This window comes from Amblyomma americanum, chromosome 7 (assembly GCF_052857255.1).
Source record: "Amblyomma americanum isolate KBUSLIRL-KWMA chromosome 7, ASM5285725v1, whole genome shotgun sequence".
Lineage (NCBI taxonomy): Eukaryota > Metazoa > Arthropoda > Arachnida > Ixodida > Ixodidae > Amblyomma > Amblyomma americanum.
In genome coordinates this window covers 808988-836843 of record NC_135503.1, presented here as the reverse complement: position 1 = coordinate 836843, position 27856 = coordinate 808988, and the positions used below count along the sequence as shown (strand labels likewise).

The 27856-nt window shown below is 48.9% G+C and overlaps 1 pseudogene across 1 annotated transcript in view; it reads left to right on the top strand.

Annotated features, from left to right (window-relative positions):
- Nucleotides 1-27856, top strand: part of LOC144098246 (SEC14-like protein 2) — a 144921-nt pseudogene that overhangs the window by 73336 nt on the left and 43729 nt on the right. The window contains exons 6-8 of the transcript XR_013307147.1: nucleotides 11719-11813; nucleotides 23751-23830; nucleotides 24745-24825. The product of XR_013307147.1 is annotated as an SEC14-like protein 2 (transcript). The remainder of the gene's footprint in view (nucleotides 1-11718; nucleotides 11814-23750; nucleotides 23831-24744; nucleotides 24826-27856) is intronic.

Genomic DNA, 27856 nt, shown 5'->3' with positions numbered 1-27856 from the left:
CACCGCAGGGGGCCCCCTCATTACGCCATCAGGACGATGCACAGCGCTAGTGACTGTCAAATGACATACCTATCCTGCGACCTTTGTTGTGCTACCGCAATGCTCCCGCGAATTGATCTTGGGTATGGATTCCCTTAATGAGCATCAGGCGATCATCGGCCTGCGATCCAAGCTGATCACGCTTGCGATGGACGAAGCTATCGCTTCGATGAAAATTGGGGAAAATCACGTTGCCCTGAGTATCCTGGAGGAAGAAGTGAGCGTCCCACCCCGTTCAACCGTTATCGTGACCGTAGGCGCCACGAAAGCCATTAACTCTGAAGCCATCATCGATGGCAACATGCAGTTGCTTCTAGACCGAGTAATCAGTATCGCAAGAGGCATCGCATATTCCCGCAATGACCAGGCCGAAGTACTGCTAACTTCAGCGAAGAATACCGACACATTAACGGAGGAACGACGACTGCTTTTTTCGGCGAAATATCTGACGTAAGAGACTCCTTCGCCCTCACCGACCCCTCCGCAGAAGCTTCGCCTGACCAAGAGAACTCGCCCACTTTCGACATCAACCCAGCCCTACACCGGAACAAACAAGAACAGATCCGCAATCTGCTTCAAAGCTACAGTGAGTGTTTTTCGACATCGCCGAAAGTGCGACAAACGCCAATTGCCAAGCATCGCATTATAACGGACCAACACATCCGACCTCTCCGTCAAAGCCCCTACCGTGTGTCACCGCGAGAACGACAAGCCATCCGGGACCAAGTCGAAGAAATGCTTCGCGACGACGTCATCCAGCCTTCAAACAGCCCATGGGAGGCACCGGTTGTTCTAGTGAGAAAGAAAGACGGCGCACTTCGATTCTGCGTGGATTACCGCCGCTTGAACAACATAACAAAGAAGGACGTCTACCCCCTCCCTCGCATCGACAACACACTGGACCGCCTCTGCAACGCCAAATATTTCTCATCGATGGACCTCAAGAGCGGCTACTGGCAAATTGAGGTCGACGAAAGAGAACGCGGGAAGACAGCATTCATCACTCCGGATGGGCTGTTTGAGCTCAAGGTGGTGCCATTTGGTCTCTGTTCCGCACCAGCGACGTTTCAGCGAGTAATGGATACAGTGCTGGCAGGCCTGAAGTGGCAAATTTGTCTGGTATATTTAGATGACGTCGTTGTCTTCGCCTCGAACTTTGAAGAGCACCTCAGAAGACTTCGAACAGTACTAGACGCAATCAAGTCGTCTGGCCTAACCTTGAAAGCAGAGAAATGCCACTTTGCCTACGAAGAGCTTCTGTTTCTAAGCCACATCGTTAGCAAGGAAGGAGTGCGCCCAGACAAGCAGAAAACAGCTGCTATTGAACAGTTTCCACCGCCGGCCGATGAGAAAGCAGTGCGCAGATTTCTCGGACTGTGCGTATATTACCGACGATTTGTGAAAAACTTTTCGCGCATCGCCGAGCCCCTGACCCAACTGACGAAAACAGACGTGCCGTTTAAATGGGAAGCGCCGCAAGCAGAAGCCTTCAATGAACTTCAGCGTTGTTTACAGTCCTCACCGATCCTCGCGCATTTTGATGAAAACACCGATTCTGAAGTTTATACCGACTGTTGCAAATGGGTCGCAAGCCCCAAGGGTAGCGTTGGCCTGGCGGCCTGGGGCACAGCTGGAAACATCCCAAGGTCCTGGCAAAGGATGAGTCGACTGCCAACAGAACAACTTGTTTATTCTAGCATCGCAAAAGAGCAGCCGGTCAGGGCGACCACGTTACTCGACGGAAGAAATCGAAGCCTCTTCTTGGCGTCCGGGGCAGCTGCCTTTATACCCTCGGAATCGAGGGCAAGAAGGAACGGCTCAGGATGAGGCGCACGAGACGGCGACGCACGGACATGTTGAGACGTGACGTGACGCGTCCGCCGGGCCGGCGCCGGTCAGACCTCCTCGCCTCCCATTTGGGGAGCTCCTCTCCCCGGCTGCCGCGCTTTGACAAGCGTGGGCACCAACATGCACACACACACGCACACACGAAGACACGTGGCATTGAAACCTGCGTGGACGCGCTTGGCGGGAGGCGTTGCGGCAGCGCTGAACGGGTCAAAATGACCGCCACTTTGAACGAAGGGCCGGCGTCCGTTGCATCCGCGCCGGCTATACCGCGCGTCGTAGGCGAAACGTAACACGACGCAAACAGCGTGGTTCTCGTTCAAAAAAGCGACGGGCTGGAGAAGGCCATCGCATATGCTAGCCGTTCCCTTTCCAAGGCCGAGGCTAACTATTCGACAACTGAGGAGTGCCTTGCCATCATCTGGGTCACGTCAAAATTCTGCCCCTACCTGTACGGACGACGATTCAAGCAGGTCAGCGATCACCACGCGCTGTGCTGGCTCGCCAATTTGAAGGACCCTCTGGCCGACTCGCTCGATGGAGTCTGCGTCTCCAGGAGTTTGACGTCACCGTCGTTTACAAGTCCGGACGCAAGCACTCTAACGCCGATTGCCTCTCACGAGCCCGTGTAGATACACCGCCGCCGGACGACGATGAGGACGCCTTCCTGGGACCCATCAGCCCCAGCTCTTTTGCCCAGCGGCAACGCTCGGACCCCGACCTAAAACGCCTCATAGAGTACCTGGAAGGCAAGGTTTCTTCACCCCCCGCTTCATTCAAGCGAGGACTGTCTTCCTTCTGTGTGCAGAATGAGGTCCTCGTGAAGAAGAACTTTGCAGCGAGCAAAACAGCCTACCTCCTTGTTGTACCTGCTTGTCTCCGCGAAGAAGTTCTACAGGCTTCACACGACGAGCCGACAGCGGTGCATCTCAGGTTTACTCGAACCCTCCGCCGCACTCAAGACAAGTATTACTGTCCCCGACTGTCTGCCGATGTCGCACACTTTGTGAAATCCTGCCGAGATTGTCAGCGACGAAAGACCCCTCCCACACGACCAGCAGGATGTCTGAACCCCATTGAACCTCCCTCAAGGCCCTTTCAGCAGATCGGCATGGACTTGCTTGGCCCTTTTCCAACGTCAACATCTGGAAATAAGTGGATCATCATAGCGACCGACTACCTGACCCGCTACGCCGAGGCGAAAGTCCTACCGAACGGAACAGCAGCAAAAGTCGCCAAATTTTTTTCGAATGCATTCTTCTTCGACACGGCGCCCCCGATGTGCTCATCACGGACAGAGGAACAGCATTCACGGCGGAACTAACGCAAGCCATCCTGCGTTACAGCCAAACCAGCCACAGGAGGACAACTGCATACCATCCGCAGACCAACGGACTGACCGAGCGCCTGAACAAAAACCATCGCCGATATGCTCGCCATGTATGTCGATGCCGAGCACAACACCGCAGTGCAGGTGACCACCCAGATGACGCCTTTTTATTACGAAAGCAATACTGCTCGAGGTTTCCGCTCTTGGCCGTCGTCCCGGAGAATCCACCATTGACCTTTAGTGTGACCTATGTGTGACGTGATACCAGCTGTGGAAAACTGGGGCCCCAGCTCGGCTCGTCGCGATCGTCCCAGCGAATCCTCCATGCTGCAGCTCCGTGCCGCTGCCGCGAGTGGCGCTCGCTCTACGTGACGTTATGCCATCTGTGGAAAAGCGCCCCCCCCCCCCAACTCGGCTCGTCGCGATCGTCCCAGCGAATCCTCCACGCGCCGCTGCCGTGGGGGAGGCGCTCGCTCTACGTGACGTCATGCCAGCTGTGGGAAAGCGACTCCCAACTCGGCTCGTCGCAGTCGTCCCAGCGAATCCTCCACGGTATGTCGGATGACGTGTATAAGGTGAAGCTGCAACGATGTGCTCCAGCTAAGAAGCGGCGGCGTGCGGAAGAAACGGATAAAAAGCGGGAACAACGTTTAGCTAAACGTTGTTTAAAAGAAGCAGGCGCTCTTGAAAAGCTAAATTTTGATCCACTGAACCCATTTTTTATGACACACCTCTGCCACTTTCTCATTCCTGAGTAGAAGGCTGAAGTTTTTATTTGATTAATTAAAATCCTCGAGATCATTGCCCAGCCAAGGATACCCGCTGACAATTGGCCATTTATAAATTTCTGTTCCTCTATTATTATTATTATGTAGTAGAAACTTTTCTAGTCTGTACACCCTCTACACCGGCGATCGCTTTCCACATTTTTATAAAATTCCGCAGAAAACTTTTCCTATACCTTGTGCTTGGCGCCTGATGGCCTTAGCTTCCTATGTGCCATTAAACCTAACACAGCACACCTGTATAGACGGCCATTCGAAGTGGTCAGCGATCACCACGAACTGAGCTGGCTTGCCAGTTCTAAGAATCTTTCCGGCCGCGTGGCTGAATGGAGACTGGAGTTTGACGTTACCGTCGCTTACAAGTCCGGACGCAAGCACCCTGTCTTTCATGACTGTCTTTCATGAGCTCGCATCCCACTTATGACATAAAATTTTTAAGCCCGTTATACTTAGTGGCACGTGCAGATACATTTTATTCTCGTTCCTTTTTCAGTACCACAATAATTTGTCTTTCATGAGTCACCGTAGATGCACCGCCGCCGGATGACACTGCTTTAAATCGAGTCACGCTCCGTTCATCGGCACTGGGCATGGTGGCACCGTGAGCGACATGACGTTGACCAACCATTTCGTCTTTTTGGTTCAGGTGAGAAAAAATTTCGGTAAATGCTATCGCAGCAACGATGTGTTCCTTCTGGTGGTGCCGTGCCCACGGCTGGTGTGATCGCTCCTTGGTGATTTTATTGTCTCACTTAAGCATATATTATTACTTGCCGGTGACGTGGAGAGCAATCCTGGCCCGAACACGCAAGAGCTTGCTTCTGAAATCCGTAAAATGGCTGCCGACATAGCTGCCATTAGAAATTAAAATAAGGCTGTTACTGAATCACTCGCAGCCATACACGCTAAGCTAGATTCGTTAGCTGAAATGGACAGCAGACTTTAAAAAGTTGAAAGTAGATTTAGCCAAATAGAGCAAACTTTTTCTCGCTTTGCGCGGAAGATTGACAATCTCGAAAGCGCAAGCAGGCGTTCAAATCTTATCATCTATGGCCTGCATGAAGCAGAAGATGAAACGCTGGAAGACCTTGAACGCGAATTGGCTGACAGGGTTATCAAGGATAAGTTAAAGGTGTCAATTTCACGAATCGAAAGACTGCACCGCCTTGGGTATAATAAGGAAGGTAAAACACGGCCTGTACTAGTAAGGCTGCTTGATTTCAGGGACAAAGTTAAGATTCTCAGGAATTGTTCCAAGCTGAAGGGATCAAGTTGGTCCGTAAGCGAAGACTTTTCTTTAAGGGTTCGAAATATCAGGAAACAGCTTTGGGACAGTGCCAAGCCGAACAGAGATAATAAAGAGAATGTTTTCTTTGTTTCCGATAAGATTAGAATAAAGGGAGAGCTGTTTGCCTGGGATGAAGTACAGCAAGAAAGGGTACCCAGTGAAAAAAGCGAGCCCAACTAAACAGTAAACCGTATTTCGGCGAGACAGCCCAAAACGTAACGGTAGTGAACGTAAATGCGAGAAGTGCAGCCAAAACGTTGGCTGAGCTCGAAGCCTTCCTGCTTGAACACACACCTGATATTACTACTATTAGTGAAACTTGGCTTTCTCCTCACATATCTAGTGGTGACATCTTCCCACCCGGTTACACTGTCCTCCGAAAAGACAGGTGCTCTCGGGGGGGAGGAGGGGGGGGGGGCGGTGCAGCGATTCTGATAAAAAAATAGCTTTCATGTAACACCGATGCCTGACATTATCAATATTGAAGCACTTTGGTGCAAAGTTCTCATAAGCAAACTGGCCTTCTATGTAGGGACAATGTATCGAGCTCTGGCTCTAGCTCCGATGCATTACATGAATTAATTGAATCCATGCAACGTCACCTTAAGTGCTCAAATAGAATTATACTAACCGGTGACTTTAATCGTCATGGCATATCATGGGAATTCTTCAAAAGTGGCAATGTGTACATCGCTTGCGCAGAGGCCCTTTTGGACATGACTTTTAACTTTGATCTTAAGCAGGTTATCCTTCAACTCACACGTGTCACCGAGAACTGCCAAAACATTCTAGACCTTAATTTAGTTAGTGATAAGCTTGCCTGTGAAGGGCTTTCTTCAGAAATGATTGATGGCTTGGCTGATCACAAGGCGACCAAGTCAACTTTTACTTGCGAGGTAAAGTCCGTTGAATAAATAAGAAGGTTAGTCTTCGATTGGGATCGCTCTGACGACTTCAGAATTCTTGAATATTTGGAACAGTCTTATGATGAGTTCCACCATCATTTTAGCGATTCTGATGTGTCGACCGAAGAGCTGTGGTTAATTTTCAAAAATAACGTTCACCACTGCTTGACAAAGCATGTGCCAACTAAAGTCAAGAGTATACGGAAAGCTAACCGCTGGATAACGCGAAAAATCATACAGGTGAAACAAAAATTTCCAGGCTGAGGAAACTCAGAAACAAATTTTCATTGCCTGGGTACACTGAAAAAATTCGTGAAAATTCCCGTGCGCTCAAAGTAGCCATAAAGTTAGCGAAAGCAAAATACCAAAATGTTACCCTTAGTAATTTATTGAAATCTTCCCCTCAAACATTTTGGCGATACCTTAATTCAAGGTCCCATAAGCAATCTAATCTGCCGCCAAGTGAAGCTCTACTTAGAGCAGAAGAGTTTAACCGTTATTTTAAACCTGTATTTACGGCTGACAGTGGCATATTACCCGACCGAGACCCACTGATATCTGATGGAACCTCGAAACTTCAGGAAATAACAGTAACTGACTCTGGCATCCTGTCCTTGTTGCTTGCCGTTGATGTCAAAATGGCCAGTGGTCCAGATAATATTCCAAATCCTTTCCTTTGAAGATACGCCATATGGATACGCAAATACCTTATGCTTGTCTATGAGAAATCACTTAAAACTAATGAATTACGACGCGACTGGAAGATAGCTAAAATAATTCCTGTTCATAAGCGTGGACGTTATGACAACCCTTCTAATTATCGCCCCATTTCTATCATTTCAACAACTTGTAAAATTCTTGAACACATTATTCTGAAACGTATCGTGACTTACGTGGAAGTAAATAATTTCTTTTCCAGCAGCCAACATGGTTTCTGTAAAGTTTTGTCAACTACAACGCAATTAATTGAAACCATTCATGAACTCGCCTTAACTATTGACAATCGTGGGCAAACAGACATTTTATTTCTCGATGTATCCAAAGCATTTGACAGAGTATCGCACCAAAAAATGTTTCACAAACTACACATATTGTTTGTGAAGCATATTGTTTGGTTCTGGGAATATAACACAATGGCTTCAGGCTTATCTGACAAATCGATTCCAGTCCGTTTAATATGAAGGGCAACGATCGGGATGTCATGAAATAGTGTCCGGCGTGCCTCAAGGCACAGTATTAGCTCCATTTCTTTTTCTTATCTTCATAAACGACATGGCAGACAACATCGACTGTACGCTCCGTATGTTCGCATACGACTGCATCATTTACAAAGAAATTGGTAGCTATGAAGATCAATTAATTCTTAACAACTCACTAGTGCAAGTTTCCGAATGGTGCAAACACTGGCAGAGGACGCTTAACTTAGATAAGTTAAGCTAAGTTAAGATAAGTTAAAGTTAAGATAAGTTAAGTTAAAGTTAAGATAAGATAAGTTACCATGACAGTAACCAGGAAAAAAAATCCTCTAACATTTACTTATGGCATTGAGAACCAGAAACTAAACAAAATTGATGAACATAAGCACTTAGGAATTTTGATCTCATCGGATTTGAAATGGAATAGGCATGTTTCGTATATAACATCTAAGGCCCATACAGCACTCTATTCGTTGAAGCGCTCCTTAGCATCTGCTGCACCTGACACCAAATTATTAGCGTATACCTCAATTGTTCGTTCAGTACTAGAATATAGCATAATTTGTTGGTTTCCGTTTACTAACCACTGCATTGATCAATTAGAAAGCGTTCAGCGAAAGGCCATTAGATTCATCTATAACAAGTACCGCCGTAGCGATTCCCCTACAGCACTGTTACGCAAAGCTGGTCTTCCAACAATACAAAGTAGGGCCAGATTCTTGCGGCGAAAGTTTCTTTTTCTACTTTTAAATGATGCTTTCAAAATAGACAAAAATAAGCGCTTGTAATTATCTAAATCATTAAACTCGAGAACAAAGCATACTAAGCCCATTACCGAGTACAGATTTCATAGTGACACATTCAAATCTTCATTCTTTCCACAAGCCATCCGAGATTGGAAGGCGTTGCCGAATGATGTGGTCACCTGTAATTCGTTTGATGCTTTTTTGGAAGGATTGTCAAATCTTGAATCGGAACAAGTGCACTGTTTTGGAAATGTTTGTTTTTATTTTGTTTTCTGTGCACATGATTTATCGCATTGTATTGCATTGCCTCGTTCCTTTTTTCAAGTTATTTTGAAACCAATTATTACTATTTTCATTCCTGCACTAACCTGACTGTAAACGTTTTTTATGTGTGTATGTAATTTATCCCTGTCCCGCGAAAGCCTCCAGAATGAGGCTAGCAGAATTTTGTAAATTAATATAAATAAATAAGACGCCTTCCTCGGACCCGTCAGCCCCAGCTCTTTTCCACACCAGCAACGCTCTGACCCCGACCTAAAACGCCTCATACAGTACTTGAAAGGCAAGGTTTCTTCACCACCCGCCTCGTTCAAGTGAGGTTTTTCTTCGTTCTTTGTAGAGAATGATGTTCTCGTGAAGAACTTCGCAGCGAACAAAATAGCCTGCCTCCTTGTTGTGTACCTGCAAGTCTCTGCGAAGTTCTGCAGGCTTCATACGATGAGCCGACAGCTGGACATCTCAGGTTTTCTCGCACCCTCCGCAACATTCAAGACAAGCATTATTGGCCCCGATTGTCTGCCAATGTCACACATTGTGTGAAGACCTGCTAAGATTGTCAGCGACGCAAGACCCTCCCAAGGCCTCTCCCTTCTCACCAGCAGGATTTCTGAACGCCATTGAACCCCCTCAAGGCCCTTCCAGCAGATCGGCATGGACTTTTTTTAAGCGAGATTTATTTCCACATGGCATCAATGGGCGAAGGTATGATGAAAGGTGTAGTAATTATTAAATTAATGGAAAAGGCTAGCTGATTTTATGAAGTCCAGTAGAGAGCGATGGTATTGTCCCTGCGTCCAGGCAATATATGAAGCAGGTTTGCTCGGTGAAAGACCCGCTACCTTCAGGTGCCGGATCCTTGTAGGCTTGAGAGCGGGGCAGCCCCACAGTAAGTGGTGAATGTCGGCTTCAATGTCCTCGCGTTTACATATCGGACACCCAAGCCGACGAAAGAAATCTCGGTCGGTTCTGAGGCCACTTCCGAATGGCGGCAGGTGTAAGGGCAACCCCGACCCGGATCCTCCTAAGCTCAACCTCCTCTGCACGGATAAGACCGCGGGGGAGGGTTATCGCACACGGAGAGATGCATGAATGCATGGAGGAATGCATGGAAGGATCGGCATTGACTTCCTTGGCCCTTTTCTGAAGTCAACGTCTGGAAATAAGTGGATCATCATAGCGGCCGACTACCTGACCCGCTACGCCGAGGCAAAAACCCTATCGAAGGGAACAGCGGCAGAAGTCGCCACATTTTTTGTGGAGTGCATTCTTATGCGACCTGGCGCCCCCGATGTGCTCATCACGGTCAGAGGAACAGCGTTCACGGCGGAACTGACGCTAGCCATTCTACGCTAGTATACAGCCAAACAAATCACCAGACGATAACTGCATACCATCCGCACACCAACGGACTGACGGATTGCTTGAGCAAAACAATCACTGACATGCTTTCCATGTATGCCGATACATAACGCAAGACCTGGAACGTCACCCTGCCTTACATAGGCTTCGCGTGCAACACCGCAGTGCAGGAGACCACCCAGATGACGCCTTTTAGGCTCGTCCATAGTAGGAAGGCCACGACCACGCTAGAGGCCATACTGCCCAACGTTACCAAAGAAGATAACGTCGACGTCGGCCCCTACCTTCAGCACGCAGAAGCCCGAAGACTTGCCCGATTATGGATCACTTAGCAGCAGCGGACCTGCTCCAGACGCTACAACCTACGAGGACGCAACGCGGAACACCAGCCACGAGGCCGAGTCTGGGTTTGGACGCCCATTCGCCGCCGCGGATTGAGTGAAAAACTTTTGCGCTTCTATTTCGGCCCGTATAAAGTTCTTCGTCGGCTAGGTTAACTGGACTATGAAGGCGTTCCTGAAGGAATGACTGCATCCCAGTGATGCCTCGTACGGCCAGCAGTTGTCCATGTCTTCCGTCTAAAGCCCTGTTAAGCGCGCTAAAGGACGCTGGGTTTCCACTTCTCGGTGTTTATTGTGCACAGTCCGTTTTATTTGTTTCTAGTGACCTTATTTGTTTTAAAGCGTTGGGTCGTTCTATGTTTCTTTGAAAGGAGAGTTGAGTTGAAAGTCCTTTATTGGGTAAGGAAGGCGCATGGAGGTAACGAGGAGTGGACAGAGTCTGCAGTTTTCGCGGTCGTCAGCCACTTCGCATTGCTCCACTGAGGGAGCCATATCTTGCAAACACAATTTTGACGCCGGAATCAGTTGCTAGAATGCAGCGGTACTTCAGACAGTATACGGTCGTATCTCGGAACGCCTGGTGGCGAAACCGGGGCAGTGCCACAGAGGAGGCGGGATATGCCGCCGCGCGTTAGCATCCTGCAGTGAGGGCACGTTATCATTTCCGCTGTGTAGCGAGGCCAGCGAGCCAGAATACGCCATATGGGCGAGGAGCTTATTCAAAAAGACCTCCTGACATTGGATGAAACGGGTCTTGCGCGTAAAAAGTAAGGCGGGTGTGGCCGCCTGCATTCGACGCTGACCAAGCCTGAGAATACAGGTCCGTATGTAGTGCATCAGGGCAACTGAAGGGGTGTATCGCCGACCGAAGGTCGAGTAAGAATGGGGAAAGGGGGTGGAGAGGCAAACGTGGACATCCCGCCTGCGGAAGCAGCCGCAGAGTGTGCCGCCGCATTGCCCCCTGACTCGTCTGTGTGACCTGGAGTCCATTCAATGACGATGGTTATGATCGCGCGTTCATAGCGTTGAATGGCGCGCTGGATTGCGTCTGCCGAACCAGGAGTAGAAATCTCGTTGAAGATTTCATGGGAATCGGTCAGGATATGAATAGATTCGGTACCTGTGCAAGGCACATCCTACAAGGCTCCCCAGATCGCGAAGAGTTCCGTGTAAAGAGTTTCAGTGTTTAAAGCTCACGTATTCGCACCCCTATGACCGCTACCGCCGCGGTGTGGCCACTTTAGCAGCGTTAGAAGCTAGCTTCGTGAATATATAAAAGACACTGTGTACTTACATCTCCCCTGGCCGGTACGAACTGCACCATCCGCGGATGCGCAGCATGGGCGCTATAGCTGTGTACCAGAGGCTGATCTAAAGAAGCCCACTTCTGCGTAGAAAGAAGCCCAGAAATACATGGTTCCCTCGATCCAAGAGTTAGCCATAAATCTGCCCATTTCACCAAATATATCGGCAACCTAATCATTATGCAGTCTGCAGTTTTGTCTGCGGCAGCGCCATTGGCTTGTACGATGGGAAGTCAAATGTGCCGTATACCTGATATGTCATTTGCAATCGCATTTGTCTGTTTGTTGCTGGGCGCAGGCTTCCTGGAGGTGGTTCCAGCCGACGACATCAAGAGACACGCGCTGTTCGTGCTGGAAAGCTTCATGGACCGCCTAAGGCGCAACTCCGTGCAGGTGACTGCAGGCCTCCTGCGCGAGGTCCCTTCCGGAAAGTAATAAGAACAACTGCCAGCACCCCGTCGTCATGTTGGTGGTAGTGGTGGAAAAAACTTTATTTTATGCACTGGGGTGGGTTTTAGGGGAGATTGGAGGGTTTCACCTCTCCCTTGCCTGGGTGGTAGTCCCTATTCCGAGACACCATTGGCAGCAGCCGCTGCCTGCGCTCTTTTAACCAAAGTCCACTGGGACTCCAGTCGGACAGGGTGGCCTCCCAGCCCTGTCTCGTCGGCGGATTTATTCTCTTTATTTCCGGATTTGTCTGGCAGGCCAATACCATATGATACAAAATTTTTCTCGCGCAATGATTCTGAGCTGCCGGCAGAGACTCTCCGGCGTCGTGCGAGGGAAGTGAATGCAGGCTTCTTAGAAAAGTAGTCGAGTAGAGAGGAATCTTAGATAATGTAACCCCTCAAAGGGGTCACTTATTCTGGTCCGCAAGATCAAATTTAAACTAAAGGGTGAGAGGAAACGGCGTTGCTCGGTTAAGCAGCCACAGTGCCTCGCTTTCGGGCTGATTGTGTTCCAGTTGCAAAGTACCAGCATGAGCTGACTTAGCGCTGTGTCAGTGGCAGGTGAATCTTGCGTGATGCATCGCGAGCGAGAAATATTAGACTGGGAGGCTGCGATCTTTGCAGCACCACGCAAAAGGCTTTCTTTTTCCCCTGTCTGCGACCGGCGTCGAATCTGCTGAGGCAGTTCGTGTTCAGCAGTGCTCAAATTCGCATGTGGTCTGTTTTTAGACGCTAGCAAAGCTTTCGATTGTGTTCGGCATGACCTACTGTTAGAGAAATTTGATGTCATGGGGTTTAGGGGTCCGTTTAATGATTTGCTGAAAGTCTATTTTTCGAATGGGGCTCAAATTGTTGAAATAAGTGAGCATCGAAGTTCAGAATCATTTGTGTCGGCAGGTGTTCCACAGGACTCTGTTTTATCGCCTTTGCTTTTCGAATTATTTGTAAATGATTGGTCAAATGCTGTAGCAAGTTGTTACATTTTTCAATACGCCGATGACACGCTATTATTGTCAACAAATGCTTCGCGCCTCTGGCCATGGATGCTCTTATAACTGATGTGGTGCATGTTATGGACTGGTTCTTTAATAATTCTATTTCAATTAATCAGCAAAAAACTAGACTCATTTGTTTTCATTATCCCCATAAAAAGCTTTCCTTTGTCGAACCATTGTTTTTACATTCTTCTCATTGTCTTAATTGTTGTTGCATTCCAATTACTTTTTCAAATAATGTCAAGTACCTTCATATGGTCATCTTGCCGTAGTATGTAACAGGCTTCGTGGTTTATCATGTGTACTTTACGATGTTCGATATTTATTACCTTTTCAGATTCGCAAGCACATTCTCTTAATTATGGTACTCTCATATATGCAGTCACTGTGTATTATAACTGCTAAAAGACTTGCGAATGAAATTAAATGCTATTGCCGCGAAGATTTGCAGTGTTTGTTCGTTTTTAAAATCTGCCGCCACACCGCGTTATCGCTTTCTTTGCGACGCAAGACGCGACTAGATTTATCTCGATTGATCGCAGCCAGGCAGAGCTGATTATACGTTGTTCCGGAATGTTCTAGTAACTTTGCACGCTTTATCTCGAAAGTTCGCTATCAGCTTTAAATTGAGCGCGGCCGACAGCGGCGGGCATTCTGTTCGACGACCGCCGAGCACGCTTGTCGCTTCGCCGCCGCCGAGTGATTCAGTCCATTTTGGGTGCAAGTCAGCCCAATAAACAGTTTTCTTTTAGAAGACCCTTTCGTCCGTCTTCATCGCTGCTTCGACGGCCGTCACCACTACGTGACACTATATTAAGGAACATCCTTCGATCCGTGACATACAACATGGACGTTTCACCTGACTGCAATTCGTTTTGTTTTTACAGCTGCCCTAATTTGACGCCCTCTTCCATCATGTAGCTATTCGTGCTCACTTTAGGGAGAGTAAACTTTTGGTTATTTTCATTCCTGTTCGTCCTTTTCGACAGCACCCCCGTTTTACGGTACCTCATTGCTACACTCATTAGGTCATTGTGGCCACTTCACTCGTAATTATTATATACCCAAAATTTTTAATTCTCTGTCGGATTCATTCTTTTCAGTTTCTTCGCTGTCACAATTAAAGAACTTCTTAAAAACCCTTACGTCGGTAACTTAAACTGTTTACTTCTTCCTGTTTACTTTTGGTATTAAGGTTTATCTTTGTTTGCAAGTTTTGTCACGATTGTTTTTCAATATATTTGTCATTCACCGACTGCCGAGTCTGCCCTACAAGCCTTTATTGCTTGGGCAGACCTGTCTTAAAGTTTGTAAATATGTTTTCTGAAAAATAAAGGTGCTTAATGTTATATTATTATTATTATTATTATTATTATTATTATTATTATTATTATTATTATTATTATTATTATTATTATTATTATTATTATTATTATTATTATTATTATTATTATTATTATTATTATTATTATTATTATTATTATTATTATACACGCCATTTCTGTGTTTTAAAGGTTTTGCGAAAGACTGGTGGCACAGGTTCGTGGCATAATATTCTGTCGAAGTATTCGAGGCTCAAGAATGCGACTGTGTGGCAAACTAGTGAGATATATTTTGCACGCAGCGCAGGTATCGGTAAATCCAGCTGGGGAACTTAAGATCGCCCCTTTCACTTCGCAGCTTGTGGTCGATGGCTATACCCGCTCCCAGTAAAACGGGTGCTGTTGCATCGTGCTTGTCGAAAGAAGTTTTCGCAGTATTAAAGGGACACTGAGGAGAAATTGAAGTTGGCTTGTATCGATAAAATACCAACTCCTGATCACAAAAACGCCGCTCTTACTGAAAACAAAACTCTTGTAAGGTAGAAAATAGCAAGAACCAAAATACAGGTATCGCCGCCACAGGCCAATCTCGCAAGTACAAGCGTGCTGATGCCATAGGACAAGAGACGCCACCTTCGAGGAATTTTCCTTCCTACATGTTCCGCGAATCTCTGAGGCTGACAAAAGTAGGTTGCGGGGTTCAATATTGAAGTAAGTTTTGTTTTAATACCAATAGTACACTTTTATCGCACAAGGAAGGCAGACAAAAGACAACCTGAATGTTTTAAGCAAAGAAAACCGATGCTTGGCGGCGCCACAGGCGGCCAGGAGAGTTTCGATTTTTTATGGCGCTTCGCGTCTATGAGCTTTGCGTGCGCCGTGGGTTTGTTTTGACGCGCCTCGATTTACAAGCGCGAACAGCAGAGGAACTCCAAGTGCCGCTTCATCTGCTGGTTAACTTTTGAAGGAGCCTGTTAAGGCTTGTCAGATGATCGCCACAGTCGATGAAAAACTATGATGGCACGATGGTCGGTGATCGTACAAGGCAGCACTTGTGTATTCGCACGCTCGCCCGGCGAAACATTCCCGGCTGTGTCAGTCAACTTCAAACTACTTAACGGAAATCGTTTATTACGGACGGGAGACAAGGTACAAGGCAGTTAAGAAAAATTGCTGATGGCCTAGCTCGGTTAGGCCAGGATATACCTAGCGAAAGCGCGGAGGTTTCTGCATCAGAAGACTGCGTTCACTAGATGCGCCTTTATTGATGGTTGAAACTTGATTCGTCGTGGCGGAGTGGTAGCGTCTCCTCCTCAAACCCCAAATGCCCTGGTTCGACACAGGATTTATTTTCTTTTATTCAGTGAGTGGGCGGGGGGTTTCAGTGGCTCCCATAGATGCCGCCACCGAATACGTTGGTTAGCGGTTAAGCACAGGCTCTCATAAGGCGCGTTTACACTGCGGCGTAACGCGCGCGCGCGCGCTGAACGGCGACGTCACGTCGGCCAAATCGAGACCCTCTAGACGCCGCCGGCCCGGCCAGACTGATTCGGCCCCGCGGCGAGGTGCGCGTTGTGACGTAATTCAATGGCTTCGGCAGTTGGGCGGAGCTGTTCTTTTCGAGCTCTCGGCTAACTTAGTCCATTCACAGTACACATCTGAAGGTACATGCAAGTGGGCGAGAGAGCCCGATCCAGTGGACCCGTTGGATCTAGCGCAAGCCGTTGAACCGTCCTGCGCCGGCTTTAGTTTCAAGCCGCCGACTTTAAACGCGACCGCTCTTGAGCACCCGTCCGTTTCTTGCTTTTGTTTTTTTGTGGCACAAAAAAAAATAACTTGGCCCTTGCAACCGTGGGAGACCTCGACGCCGCCTGTTGCGCCGTGCAACCGTGCCGTTCAAGGAATCACAATCCGTTGGCCCCAAAGCCCTGGCCAGCCTCCGATGGGCGCAAGGCGCCGACGTTGTCCTGACCCCTCGCGACTCCCCGCACTGGGGTTATGATATTTAGTTTGCAAAGGCTGCTCACTGACGAAGGGGGAAACGACCCGCCGGCGCCTAACCTAACCGTGCTCCCTCAAAAGCATCGCACGCTCTGTGGGGCTGAGGTCGCTGAAATGCAGGCTGGAGTTTTTGCAAGAACTACGTCGTCGGGTTCGGGATCCATCGCAACGCTGGCAAGACGCCGGTGCAAACGTAAACGAAGCGACGATAGCGACCCCCGATAGATGCCTTCAACGTGTGGCGGCGGTAGCTTTCATTTCGGCAGCTGCTAGACCGCACCGCTAGCCACCAGAAATCACGGAGTCTCCGTGTACGTCACGTTTCACGTCACTCCGCGCTGTGATGTCATAAGAGTTCTCCGTGTCGTTATAAGAGTTCTCGAGTTTGAATCGGAGCGGTGGGAAAAACGTGTTCAACTTCGAATCCAAATTTCTTTGAAATAAATGCATCTTTCGCTGCCGGACAAGCGGCAACAAAGCAATGAAATGCCGAACTATCAGATTTTGCTATAAAAAAATGATAGGGTTCTCCTCAGTGTCCCTTTAAAATCGTACTCCGCAAGCTAAACAGCCAAATGCTTAATGTCCTACAAGCATGAATCGAACTTCGAATGAATTATTTGGGCCAGAACATTATGGCAGCCCGTCAGTGAGTGGTTATTTTGAGGTACATCTAGGCTGAATGCAAAATAATTACCGTCTTGAACTGAACTAGTCTCCGATTTTGATGACCGTTTATTGTTATACATGAAAGAACCACTCTTGAGCGTTCTGTCGAATTATTGGGTGCCTTCTCACGCTATTTTGTTGCCCGCGGTTCTCATCCTGCGAATTATACGCTCTGCCTCAGTTGTGCATGCGGCCTTTCCTTCTCTGCTAGGGGGAAAACTACTGCTGTATTGGTGCAAACGCACACACAGAGGCAAGAGATGTGCTTACATTGTAGATAATGCATCTGCTGAAGAGAGTACCTTTGTCACTTACGCCTATAATACCGCTGTGCAAGCTACCACACGGTTCTCGCCCTTTCTTTTCGCTATGGCCAGGATCCTGCTTGCACCACGCACACTAATCTTCCCTACCACCCTGGCGCTTTCCCAGGCTGCTCAGCATATGCCGAAGAACGCCACCAGCTTTCACTGCACTGACCACATACACGCAACCCTGTCTCTGCCCTGTGCTCCCCATTATATTAACGCGACATCGTTAAGGCTCTCGTCTGCAGCACTGCCGGTGGCCGCCGCCTATCTAGGTCACGTGTCCTTGTGACGCCATCAAAACCGGCCCACCGGATTGTGAGCAAACTGCCGCCGTGGCAGGTGGCAGTTACAGTAATGCTTGGTCAGGAGAGATTGCTCGGGAACTGCAGCCTGGATCTCACAAGCACCACCAGAGACTGTGTTAAAAACAGCCACCTGCCATGGCATTGTTGGCGCATCGCTTAACCGCTGAACCAGTGCTCCAGGAGTGGTATGGGGACTCCCATGAATGTAAAGCACAGAATTACTGTGTCTGCGAAGTAATACGCAAAGAGGACGCCAGGCCGCGGCAGGAACCTACTAGCTGATAATTCTGCTCACAGCGTAACAAGAACTGGATGCGAGACGAAAGACTAACACGAACAAGGTGAAAGGGCAGGCAGTTGAACTTCTGGGACGCCACAGCTTGCACAAGCTGGTTGAAGCAGCCAACAAGTGGACGGGTCAGCAGCTCGAAGTATTTTTCACCGCTAAGAGAACAGCGCTTGTTCCTGTCTTTCGTCTCGCGTCCCGTTCTTGTTGCGCTGTGAGCAAAATGATGAATACTTACCAACTCGCCCAAATTTCCGCCTTTCCTACTAACTGAATAGCTTGAGTGGATGAAGCGCACAAAAGACACGGCACATAGGCAAAGACGGACACGACACAGGCGCTACTTGCAACTGTTTATTGGATACACGCACGGCTTATTTATAGCCAAGAAGTAGGGGTGATGGAAAAAAACACAAGCAAAGGGTAAAAGATACTGGCGATGGTATGGATACTGCATTGTAGGGAACAAAAGTGACTCAAATCTTTCTAAACTTATCTAAAAATATACTCTCATTCTTATGTATGACTAGCGATGGGATGCTGATGCAGAATGAGAGTATATTTTTACATAAGTTTAGAAAGATTTGAGTCACTTTTGTTCCCTACAATGCAGTATCCATACCATCGCCAGTATCTTTTACCCTTTGCTTGTGTTTTTTTTCCATCACCCCTACTTCTTGGCTATAAATAAGCCGTGCGTGTATCCAATAAACAGTTGCAAGTAGCGCCTGTGTCGTGTCCGTCTTTGCCTATGTGCCGTGTCTTTTGTGCGCTTCATCCACTCAAGCTATGAACCAACTTGCCCAAGAACGTGTTCTACTAACTGAATAGCATCATACCTTTAAAGGGCAATTGTATAGATTTTAGAAATCGACGAGCTTAAAGGGTTCGAATATGTGAAATTTGAACGTAGATTATGCCAAGTGCTTTCGGGCTAGCATTTGACATGGTGACGTAATCGCCGATTAAAATCACGGCGGAAAATGAAGGCGAAGTTTGACTATTGCCCTGCCTCTACCGACCGGTAGCTACTTTTGAGCTTTTATGTTCTGTTACCTTCCCGACCACAGAGTCACCTCTTCACGCTGCCTGAAGATACCAAGAAAACCAGATAATCTCAGGACGATCCTTCTGACGCTGCCTTCACAATGCCAACGTTCATTCGGTGAGGCGCGCAGGCCTAACTTAGCCTTGCAGACGGACATCAGCAGTAATTATGAGATTTAAATGTCACACACTGCTATCAATGCCTCGGCTGTTTCGCCTACCCTTCCATATGGCGGAAGGGTAGTCGCGGTTTCACTTCTGCGGGCGAATCATCATTATCCCCTGCCACCTTGCCCACTCCTGTGCGGCCTGTTTCTGATGCCAGCACTGGACCGGCTGCGAAAAGGTAACTTGCTTAAAATCAGTTGCTGGGCGAGTTGGTACTTCATGCTAACATTCACAGCGCAAGACGAACACGGACACGAGGGGAGACACCACAAAGCGCCGACTTCAACAAAAGTTTATTGCTGTGCGAGCGACTATATATGGTGTACAGCGGGCATGCGCAGCAACGAAAAGGTACAATCATGAGCATCTGGTAGCGGCGCCACATCGCAAGCGAACACATCATTTTCTGCACACGACAAAAAAAGGAAAAACAAAAAGCTAAAAAACGTAAAAAGCAGTACGCGCACAAGAACGTCGAAGCCATAATACTCATTCCGAAATTCGCAAGATATGACGCTCCTTATCACTTAACAGCAATGATGGAGTGCTGACACAGTGATCCCTTTTTTTTGCAATCTCTCCAGCCTCAGCAATCTCCCTGGCTGTTTTGCTTATGTACTTGTGAAGGATAGTGGTTCCTCCCAAAGAAGGACCACGTTCCTTGCACTGTTGGCAATCACGGCAGTGTATGCCGAGATGACGAGATGCCCCAATTACGCTATTGTTATGTTCCATGAGCCTCTCGTTGAGGCACCTGCCTGTTTGGCCAATGTAGGCTCGTCCACAGGGCAATGGAATCGAGTACACCACGTTTCTCGCGCACTTCACAAATGGCTGACTGTGCCTAACGGTAAGGTAACGGCCACTCCAGCCGAACCTACCTCTTAAAAGATGCCACCATCGAAATATACGCTCCAGCAATTTAACCGCTCCTTCCGAGTGCACATTAATCCTACCTTCAATACGACATAGCGTATAGTTCCTACAAGATCGGCAGCAGCTCACTGACCACGCACCGGGCAGCTCAGGGTACGGCGACGCTGAAAAGATGTGTCATATTGAGAAATTATACATCAGCGAGTCGCTTGCAAAGATGTGTCGTTTATGACCTGGTACCTAATGCGCTGGAACCTATGACCTGGAACCTAAGTGATGACGGATCTCTACTCCGCCACGCACTCAATGCTTAATTCCCGCCGACTAGGCAACTTAGGCACGTTTCTGGCGGGTCCGTTAGAACTCCCTACTCGGTTCTTCTAAGGAGAACAGACGAATCGTTCACCCGAAGCCTTTGTGCCCTCGTCTGCTATTGGTGCCTGCGAGAATGTCACATCAGTGCCCTGCATCCCACGAAACTCTGCTCAAGCCGCCAGAAGACGGTCTTCCCTCCTTCAGGCGTCCGTTTTGTAAGACAAAAGACCACGAAATTACTTATACCAAGTGCCCTCAAAAGAAACGCCGTCCGGTTGCTGCGCCTACTCAGGCTGGAGTCAAGATCTCCAACCGTTTTGCTGCTCTGTCGAAAGGCACACATGAGGATGATACTGGAAACCCGCCACCATCTTCGCCTTCACCTTCCGGTAACCGCCCTTCTTATGCCTCTGTTTCGAAGCCAGATTCCTGTACCCATCGGAAAAAAGATGAATTTCCTCCTAAAATCTCCCCTATGCCTGATGAGATCTCTGCCATCGAATCACCCAAGTTCGCCAACAACTTGACCAGCTTTGCCGACGTCGCTCTCTTTTACTTCAACGTCTGCATCGATCGCCTGGCGTGTCTGTTTGTCAAGTACCTTCTTCATCGAATCGGCACTGCCGTTCGGACTCAAAATATGACCAATCCGAGCAATATGCAGCTGTACGTCTTCAATGTCATCTCTAATTATTTTGTTGCAGCAAATGCCTCAGATGGTTGCACCTGTCCTGCAAGCGAATGGCCTACTTCCCCGTGCAATACAATGAAGTGCTCTCGGGGTCTTACTAATATGCTCCCTGGATTGAAGCTGCGTATTCAAGAAGGCAAAACTGGGCTATCCTTATACAGGAACATAACATAGCCATTCTCCCTTCCTCTCTCTGCAGGTTATTGTGCATATCACTACCAATCAATACTCGACAGCTTTGCTCCTGGTAAAACGGCTATATATGTTCATTTTTCTACACCACATTTTCCCGTCGACCTATCTCGCTGGTCCAATGCCATTCAAGATGTAATTGCCATTCTTACTAAGCCTCAACGCGCTCCATTTCTATTGGTCTCATTTTATGCACGGCCCCAAACATCTGTACTCAACTTTGAAAGGCTCACACATCTGCGCACTTCTAACCCAGGTGTATCCATACTAGTTGGAGGAGATTTTAATGGTTCAGAGACAGCCTGGGGACACACTCACGACTGTAAAAGTAGACATCAAATTTACAACACGTTTTTCAACCAATCGTTTCCAGTTCTCAACAATTTCTCTAATTATACCAGCCCGCTTGCTCCTCCATCGACTTACGTGGTGGCTTGAATCCGGCAGTCCTCGTTGGTCTTGCGAAGCAGACGCCTGGGGTAGAGATCACTCCCCTTTCGAACTGATTTTGCCTCAAGTACATTACTTAAAATTCATTTCACTTCTTGGGACAGCCTGCGCATGGATCGCCGCCTCGCCTCAATAACTCCTGCCTCAGACCTTTCTGCATTCATTCTTGTCCTAACTCAGAACACAATTTCTTCCACTGTCATCGAAGGCCAACCAAACTACGACCTTCGCCTTCTTAATCTCTGAGCACGGCACAGGCAACTGGACGTCACTCAGCATCCGGCAGACCAGAATGCGCAAACGGAACTTCATAGAGCAACCGCTAAAGCCCGTCGGTATTCTAAATCCCTTCTGCACAAGCGCTGGACAGAGTGTTGTTCTCAGCTCAACAGTCCTGTCGGGAACCGTCGCCTATGGCATGAATTTCATTCCATGGAATACAAGCCATCTACCAAAGACTACGCTGGGAGCATTCACCTTGACATTACTGGCCTACCTCGAGCAACTCCTATTTGTCTGCTGCAGGAGTATGCGCAGCTCACTACACTAACAGAAATAATTTCCCAGCGACAAATCAACAGAGCACGGAAAGCTTCCCTTCGCCCCACGTTCGAGCCTCAGCCGTCTCCATGAAACTGCTGTCACATTACTTCAAACAATCCTGCTCGTCATAAGAAGTCAGAATGCTCCTCGCCACTGTTACCACCAGCTCCCTGTACAAAACTTGATTCTTTACACAGATGTCGCCATAACGCCATCGGGGGAATAAACTGTTTTTTATAAGACCCACACACCCTCCCCTCAGCAGCCGCCGAAACTACTCAACTGACACGATCTCCTCTTGGCTTCGAACTGCAAGCGATTTTAAATGCCGTAGCAGCTTTGCCTGCCGACCCTACTTATAACCAGCGGCGCATATTTACTCATTCTCAAGAAGCTCTAAACATCTAAAGAAAGTCCATGGTACTCTTCGGGATTCCCAGGCTATGGCATACATGGTGCTTGCCCATCCTATCCGGTGCCTATGCTCATCCACTGGGTTCAAGCTAGCACAGATGTCCATAAAATTGCAGCTGACAATGCTTTCTTGTGCCACCCAATCCACTTCTGACATCTCCAGCCTCCCTCAGGCAGCGTACACGTGCCCTCAATCCCCTTTCCCCCAAATTATTACGAGTCTCTCCGAGGCGTCGGAGTGGCCCTGACGCCGGCAGTTCGCAGCGAAGTCCGAAGATCCTGCGCCGGAAAAATTTCCCTCACTGCGAAGCAGCCGCTTGCACTGTGCACCACCCACTGTGGGCATGTCCAGGAACTTCGCTGGTGTGCGCTCGAGTTCTTCGAAAGGCAGGCCTGTCTTCCAATAACGACTAGAATTCCCCACTTGTGGTTGACGAAAAACGTTTACGCTCCAAATTTATGAGATTTTTTACACATAAGCGGGCTTTTGTAAAGGTTCTTAATTTTACTTTACAACACCTTTTAGGCTGTGTGGCAAATTTTAGAGTCAAGAATAATAGTAATAATAATAATAAATCCCGACGGCCTTCACTCTTCTCCAGAGCGCGCAGCGCCAATTGGGGCGCGCATCATGACATATCTGCCGTCTTCTACTTTTCTTGTCTACGTCTTGTAGACTGCTCAACGCCATCCCAAGAAAGCTATGTACCAACTCTCCCAGCAAGTTCTACAGTTGAAGGAGCCGACATATTTCAAATTGATGAACGTTTTCTTTCGAGGAAAAAGACCAACGCCACCGAAGGCAAAGGCCGCCGAGCATTGTGTGGCAGCATCCAACGAGGCACGGCAGGGTGTTGTTGAGGGCAGCGGACATTTGAAATTTTACTTCCGTGACGTCACACTACGTTTCTCCTCATACCTCGAGGGCTGTGCGCAGAAGCCTAAAATTTAATTGTCAATTACGTTAGCGTTTTAATTGCTAGCCCAAAAACCCTTGGTATGTTTTACCTTTTAGATCTGAACCCTTAGATAGCGCGGAATTTTCAAAAAGTGGTGCAGTTGCCCTTTAAGGCCGAGCTCAAGTTTCTTAACGCGATAGCATCAGAGGGCGAAAACTGTCCGCTAAACGATGCGCCACTTTTATCGATATTCTTTCATGTATGCAAGAACGCGGCAAACACTCGTTGTGTCTGCCGTCCCTCTTTCGAGGCGGTTATGGGGAAAAAAACAGAAGGAAAGGACTGGCCGCGGAAATGCCTTTGAGCACACTTTCACGGCGGCGGCATTTGTTTGCAGATGAGCAAGGTGATCGAGACCGGTGTTCTTCATCGTCGACTTTGAGAATTTCTCGCTGCGCCAGCTGTACTCGTGGCAAGGTAAGTCTTCTTCTCTCGGTTGGTTCTTAAGGCCGACTCACACGACGGACCGTTCGCCCGCGCATCACGTGTTCGTGCGTCACCAAACTGAGAGACGTGCTGTCGGCCCGCGGACTGGACAACCAAGGAAGTTCAAGTGCCTCTCTCGCGGGAATTAGCGGCGGCCCGCGGAGACGCGCACGCTAGCTCTGGCAACCGCCGTTCTTGCTAATATTTCGGCTGCCCCCTTTCGCTGAGTAGCCTTGAGCTGGCGCACTGTTTTCAAACGCTGCACTGCTTTCGCTACCATGAAAAAGCGACCGACTGGGGCTAGCAAGACGGCCCGGGTCATTGAGGAATTGGACAAACGGCCGCACCTGCACCATTCAATCGCAGTCATGGGTCGGGAAGAAAAACCAGTTTGACCAGCATTGTCAAACGCTTTAATATAATCTGGCAACAGTGGTACACCCAGCGCGTCCTCTGCTCTTTTGGTCCGTCGCATCCGCTTGACGTCATCGGATCGCAGGCCAGTTTTTAGTGGCGCATGAACACATGACGCGCGGGCCGCGGGCGAATGGACCGTCGTGTGAATCGGCCTTTAGCGGACTGCGGTTGCGTTGCTAGCTTCCTGAGAACTGTCGGCTTCCTCGTCGTGTCCATCCTAATCCCCGCGGAGCCGGCGGCAGCATTGACTCGAGGGCTAGCGTGCATCTTATTCTCCATCTGCAGGGCACCGCTCATAACGGCCACAGAAGAAAAGCGCGAGACCGATTCTGAGCGAACTACGTTTCGTCGTCTTATAATGTGATGCGCCGGTGCTGAAAAGCATTTCATGCTGATCAAAAGCACCAGCTTTCATTCTAGAACTGCACCGGTTGTCAGCGCGCGTATATACCAGCCTCACGGAGAGCACGTGTGCTCTGATTTTGCAGTCATCACCCTGCTGACGGACATGCTCAAGGCCTACGAGGACAATTATCCCGAGATCCTGGAGAAGGCCTACGTCATCAACGGTGGGTCCTTGCCTTGATGCGACGCTCACTGCGTGCCACTTACTGCTTTCGCTAAAATTCGTAGTCAATGAGTTTGTGTTTCAAGTTTAGAGACTGTTGACAGATGGTTTGCATTGAGCGTTTGGTGAGGTTTGAAATACTGCAAACATCCTGGACATTTATATGCATTTCTTTAGACTTAGCAAAAATCTGTGCACAGTTGTAGAATGTGTGATGATGCACTCATGCTGTCTCATGTACAGACTGTCAATAGATACGCATGCCGATAAACGGTTTTTTAACAAGTAGTGACGTCCACACGCTGGCCGAAGCGATAAGGGCGACAAATGAGACGGCTGCACTGTGCTGGCGAAAACGTACAGTCGCGGCCATAATGAAATGAAGCGCACTTCAAAGGCCAAACTCATCTCATGCCACAAAATAAAAAGAATTTCATAGAAATTCCATCCGCCTGTGCGCGCGTAACGTCTTGCAAAGCACAGCGTCGCGAACAACCAGCGGCACAGTCCAGACACAGACCAGAGGCAGCCCTTAATCCAGAGCACGCACGAGAGACGGAACGTTCGGCGCTGGAGCTTCGGAGCGTTCCAACCGGAGAGTGCCAACCGGAGAAGAAACGGCGCTTTCAACGAGAAGAAACAGCGCTTTCAACGAGAAGACGAAGACCTAGTGGGTGGCTACGTGTCTGCTTCTAGGTCTGTGTTTTCGCTTTTCGATGTCTTCTCGCGTGTGGCGTGGGTCGGACAGTGCCCTCCGTGAGACCGAATGCTGACGACGCCCCAGCGGAGAAATTCCCGGCAAGGTGGGCGCATTCACAAGTGAGAAAACCCAACCGGAACCCTCAAAGGCAAGCTAGGCTTAGCTCGGCGCTGCCGAGCGATGCCGCGCTACGCGTCTGCATGGATTCTGCGTTGTCGACGACAGCTACGCGGATGCCCGCTTTGTTGCCACCTGACGCAGCCTCCACGTCCACGCAATCGTCAGCGCCTCTGGGCCTCCAGCCTGCGCCGTCTTCCGATGCTACGACTTTGGCCTGTGACATGGACTGCTCTACAGCCTCCGTGCCCGTGGCACTCCCTCAAGAAACTGTGCCCGTCGCGCCAGTTCAGTATTCCCACCAAGGGCCGTCACCAGCGTCTGAGACTCCTCCACAGATGCCTCCCGTGAGTCAAGGCTCTCTTCCGCCTGCTGCGAACTCGTTCCGTGTTACCATCAAGCCTACATTGCGCTTTGATATGACTGCCATCCCTGCCCGGAATGTTCAAGCCACAATTGACCATGCTCTTGGCTCTTCGAACTACTGCGGGTTTGTCGTCCATCGCCCATCGAACACCATCACGGTAAACTTGTCATCCTTGATGGACGCCCAGAAACTTTGCGCAGTTACGCGGATCCCCCTGGATGACAGCAAGCATGTCCCGATGCAAATATATTTTGCATCTGGTCCTGACACACTCTGCTGCATGGTTTATCATGTCGACAGCACGAGCCCTCCCGAGGAGGTGCGCGCAAATATTCGCTGCTCAACTCATGTTGTACTGCAAGCACGGCCTATGGGTCGCCGGGGCTCATACCTGCTCATCCTGCAAGGCCCGTTGACTCTCCCGAAGTACCTTACCTACTACGGTGCGATCGTCAAACCACAGCCCTTCCGACCTCGTCGTATTTTTTGCTATCACTGCCACAAAGAAGGACATATGCAAAATACCTGCCCTAATCCAGCAGCTGTGGCCGACATGAATGAACCAACAGTTCATTGTGCCCTGTGCAAATCGCCGGACCATGACATTCGCTCCCCCGCTTGTCCAAAGAAGAAGCAAGCGAAGAAGTTTCACAAGTAGCCTGCAAAAATGGATGTTCCTACAAGTAATCGCTTTGCAGCTCTCGCATGTGACGACAACGACTTCCCTGAACTTCCTTTATCTGAGCCCGCTGCTCACCATACGTCTCCTCACCAGCGTACATATGCACAAGCGGCTCACCTTCCCGGATCAAATGGTACGCCAAAACGTCCAGTGCATCTATCACATGTGGATACCACAGATGAAGACACAGCTTTAGACAATGCAATCGCGGAGGCTCGCCGCCGACTAGACGAACTCACCCAGCGCCGGGAACAGCGTCGTTCTCAATCCTCTCGAAGAATTCTAATAACTCGGGGGCAATCATCAGAGGAATCACCTAGGGTAAGCACTGGCCCACAATCAGGTGCCGACCACCTGTTAGCCGTGACTACCCCGACAGTGGATAAAATATTAGCGATGATGAAGCAGGTGACATCCCTCATCGTGGGCGCTCTTCGGCCTCGTCATGGATAGCGCATCATCAACGGTGGTGGTGCAGTGGAACTGTCGAGGATTCGCTAATAAGGCCTCTGAAGTGAACATCCGCCTTCGCGACTGAAAGCTGAGGGCATGGGCGTTCCTACTGCAACAGCATACTGCACTCCCACGCCTTTCCGGTTTCTGCGCATACCATTCACCCTCTATCCCTGATCGCCGTTGCACCGCGTCCTCCCTCAGCCCAGGTAAATCTGCAATTTATATTCACAGTTCAGTTCCGCACACACCGCTCGACCTTTCACGGTGGTGCAACACACGTCAAGAGGTTGTCGCCCTTCTCGTAAAACCTGCACGCACACCCCTTATTCTAGTTCCTTTTTATAGTCGTCCTGGCTCCGCATCTCCCAATCTGGGATGGGTTCGTTTTCTACCAACTCGGGTATCCCTATTCTAGTTGGTGGTGACTTCAACGGCGCACACACTGCGTGGGGTTACCCATCGGATTCCTCAAGGGGTGCACACATCCAAGGGAGCTTTTCGGATCATTCCTTTCAACTTTTAAACCACCCGAATACTTCTACCCGCCCACGAGGTGAGGTGGCCCGTATTCACCTGATTTGACTTGGTGATTAGGCCCCGGTAACCCTCGTTGAGCTGTTGATTCTGATACTTGGGGTAGCGATCACAGCCCTATTTTTGTCTCCCTCACGCCTACGCGTCTACGGAAAATACGCCGCACTGTACGAATA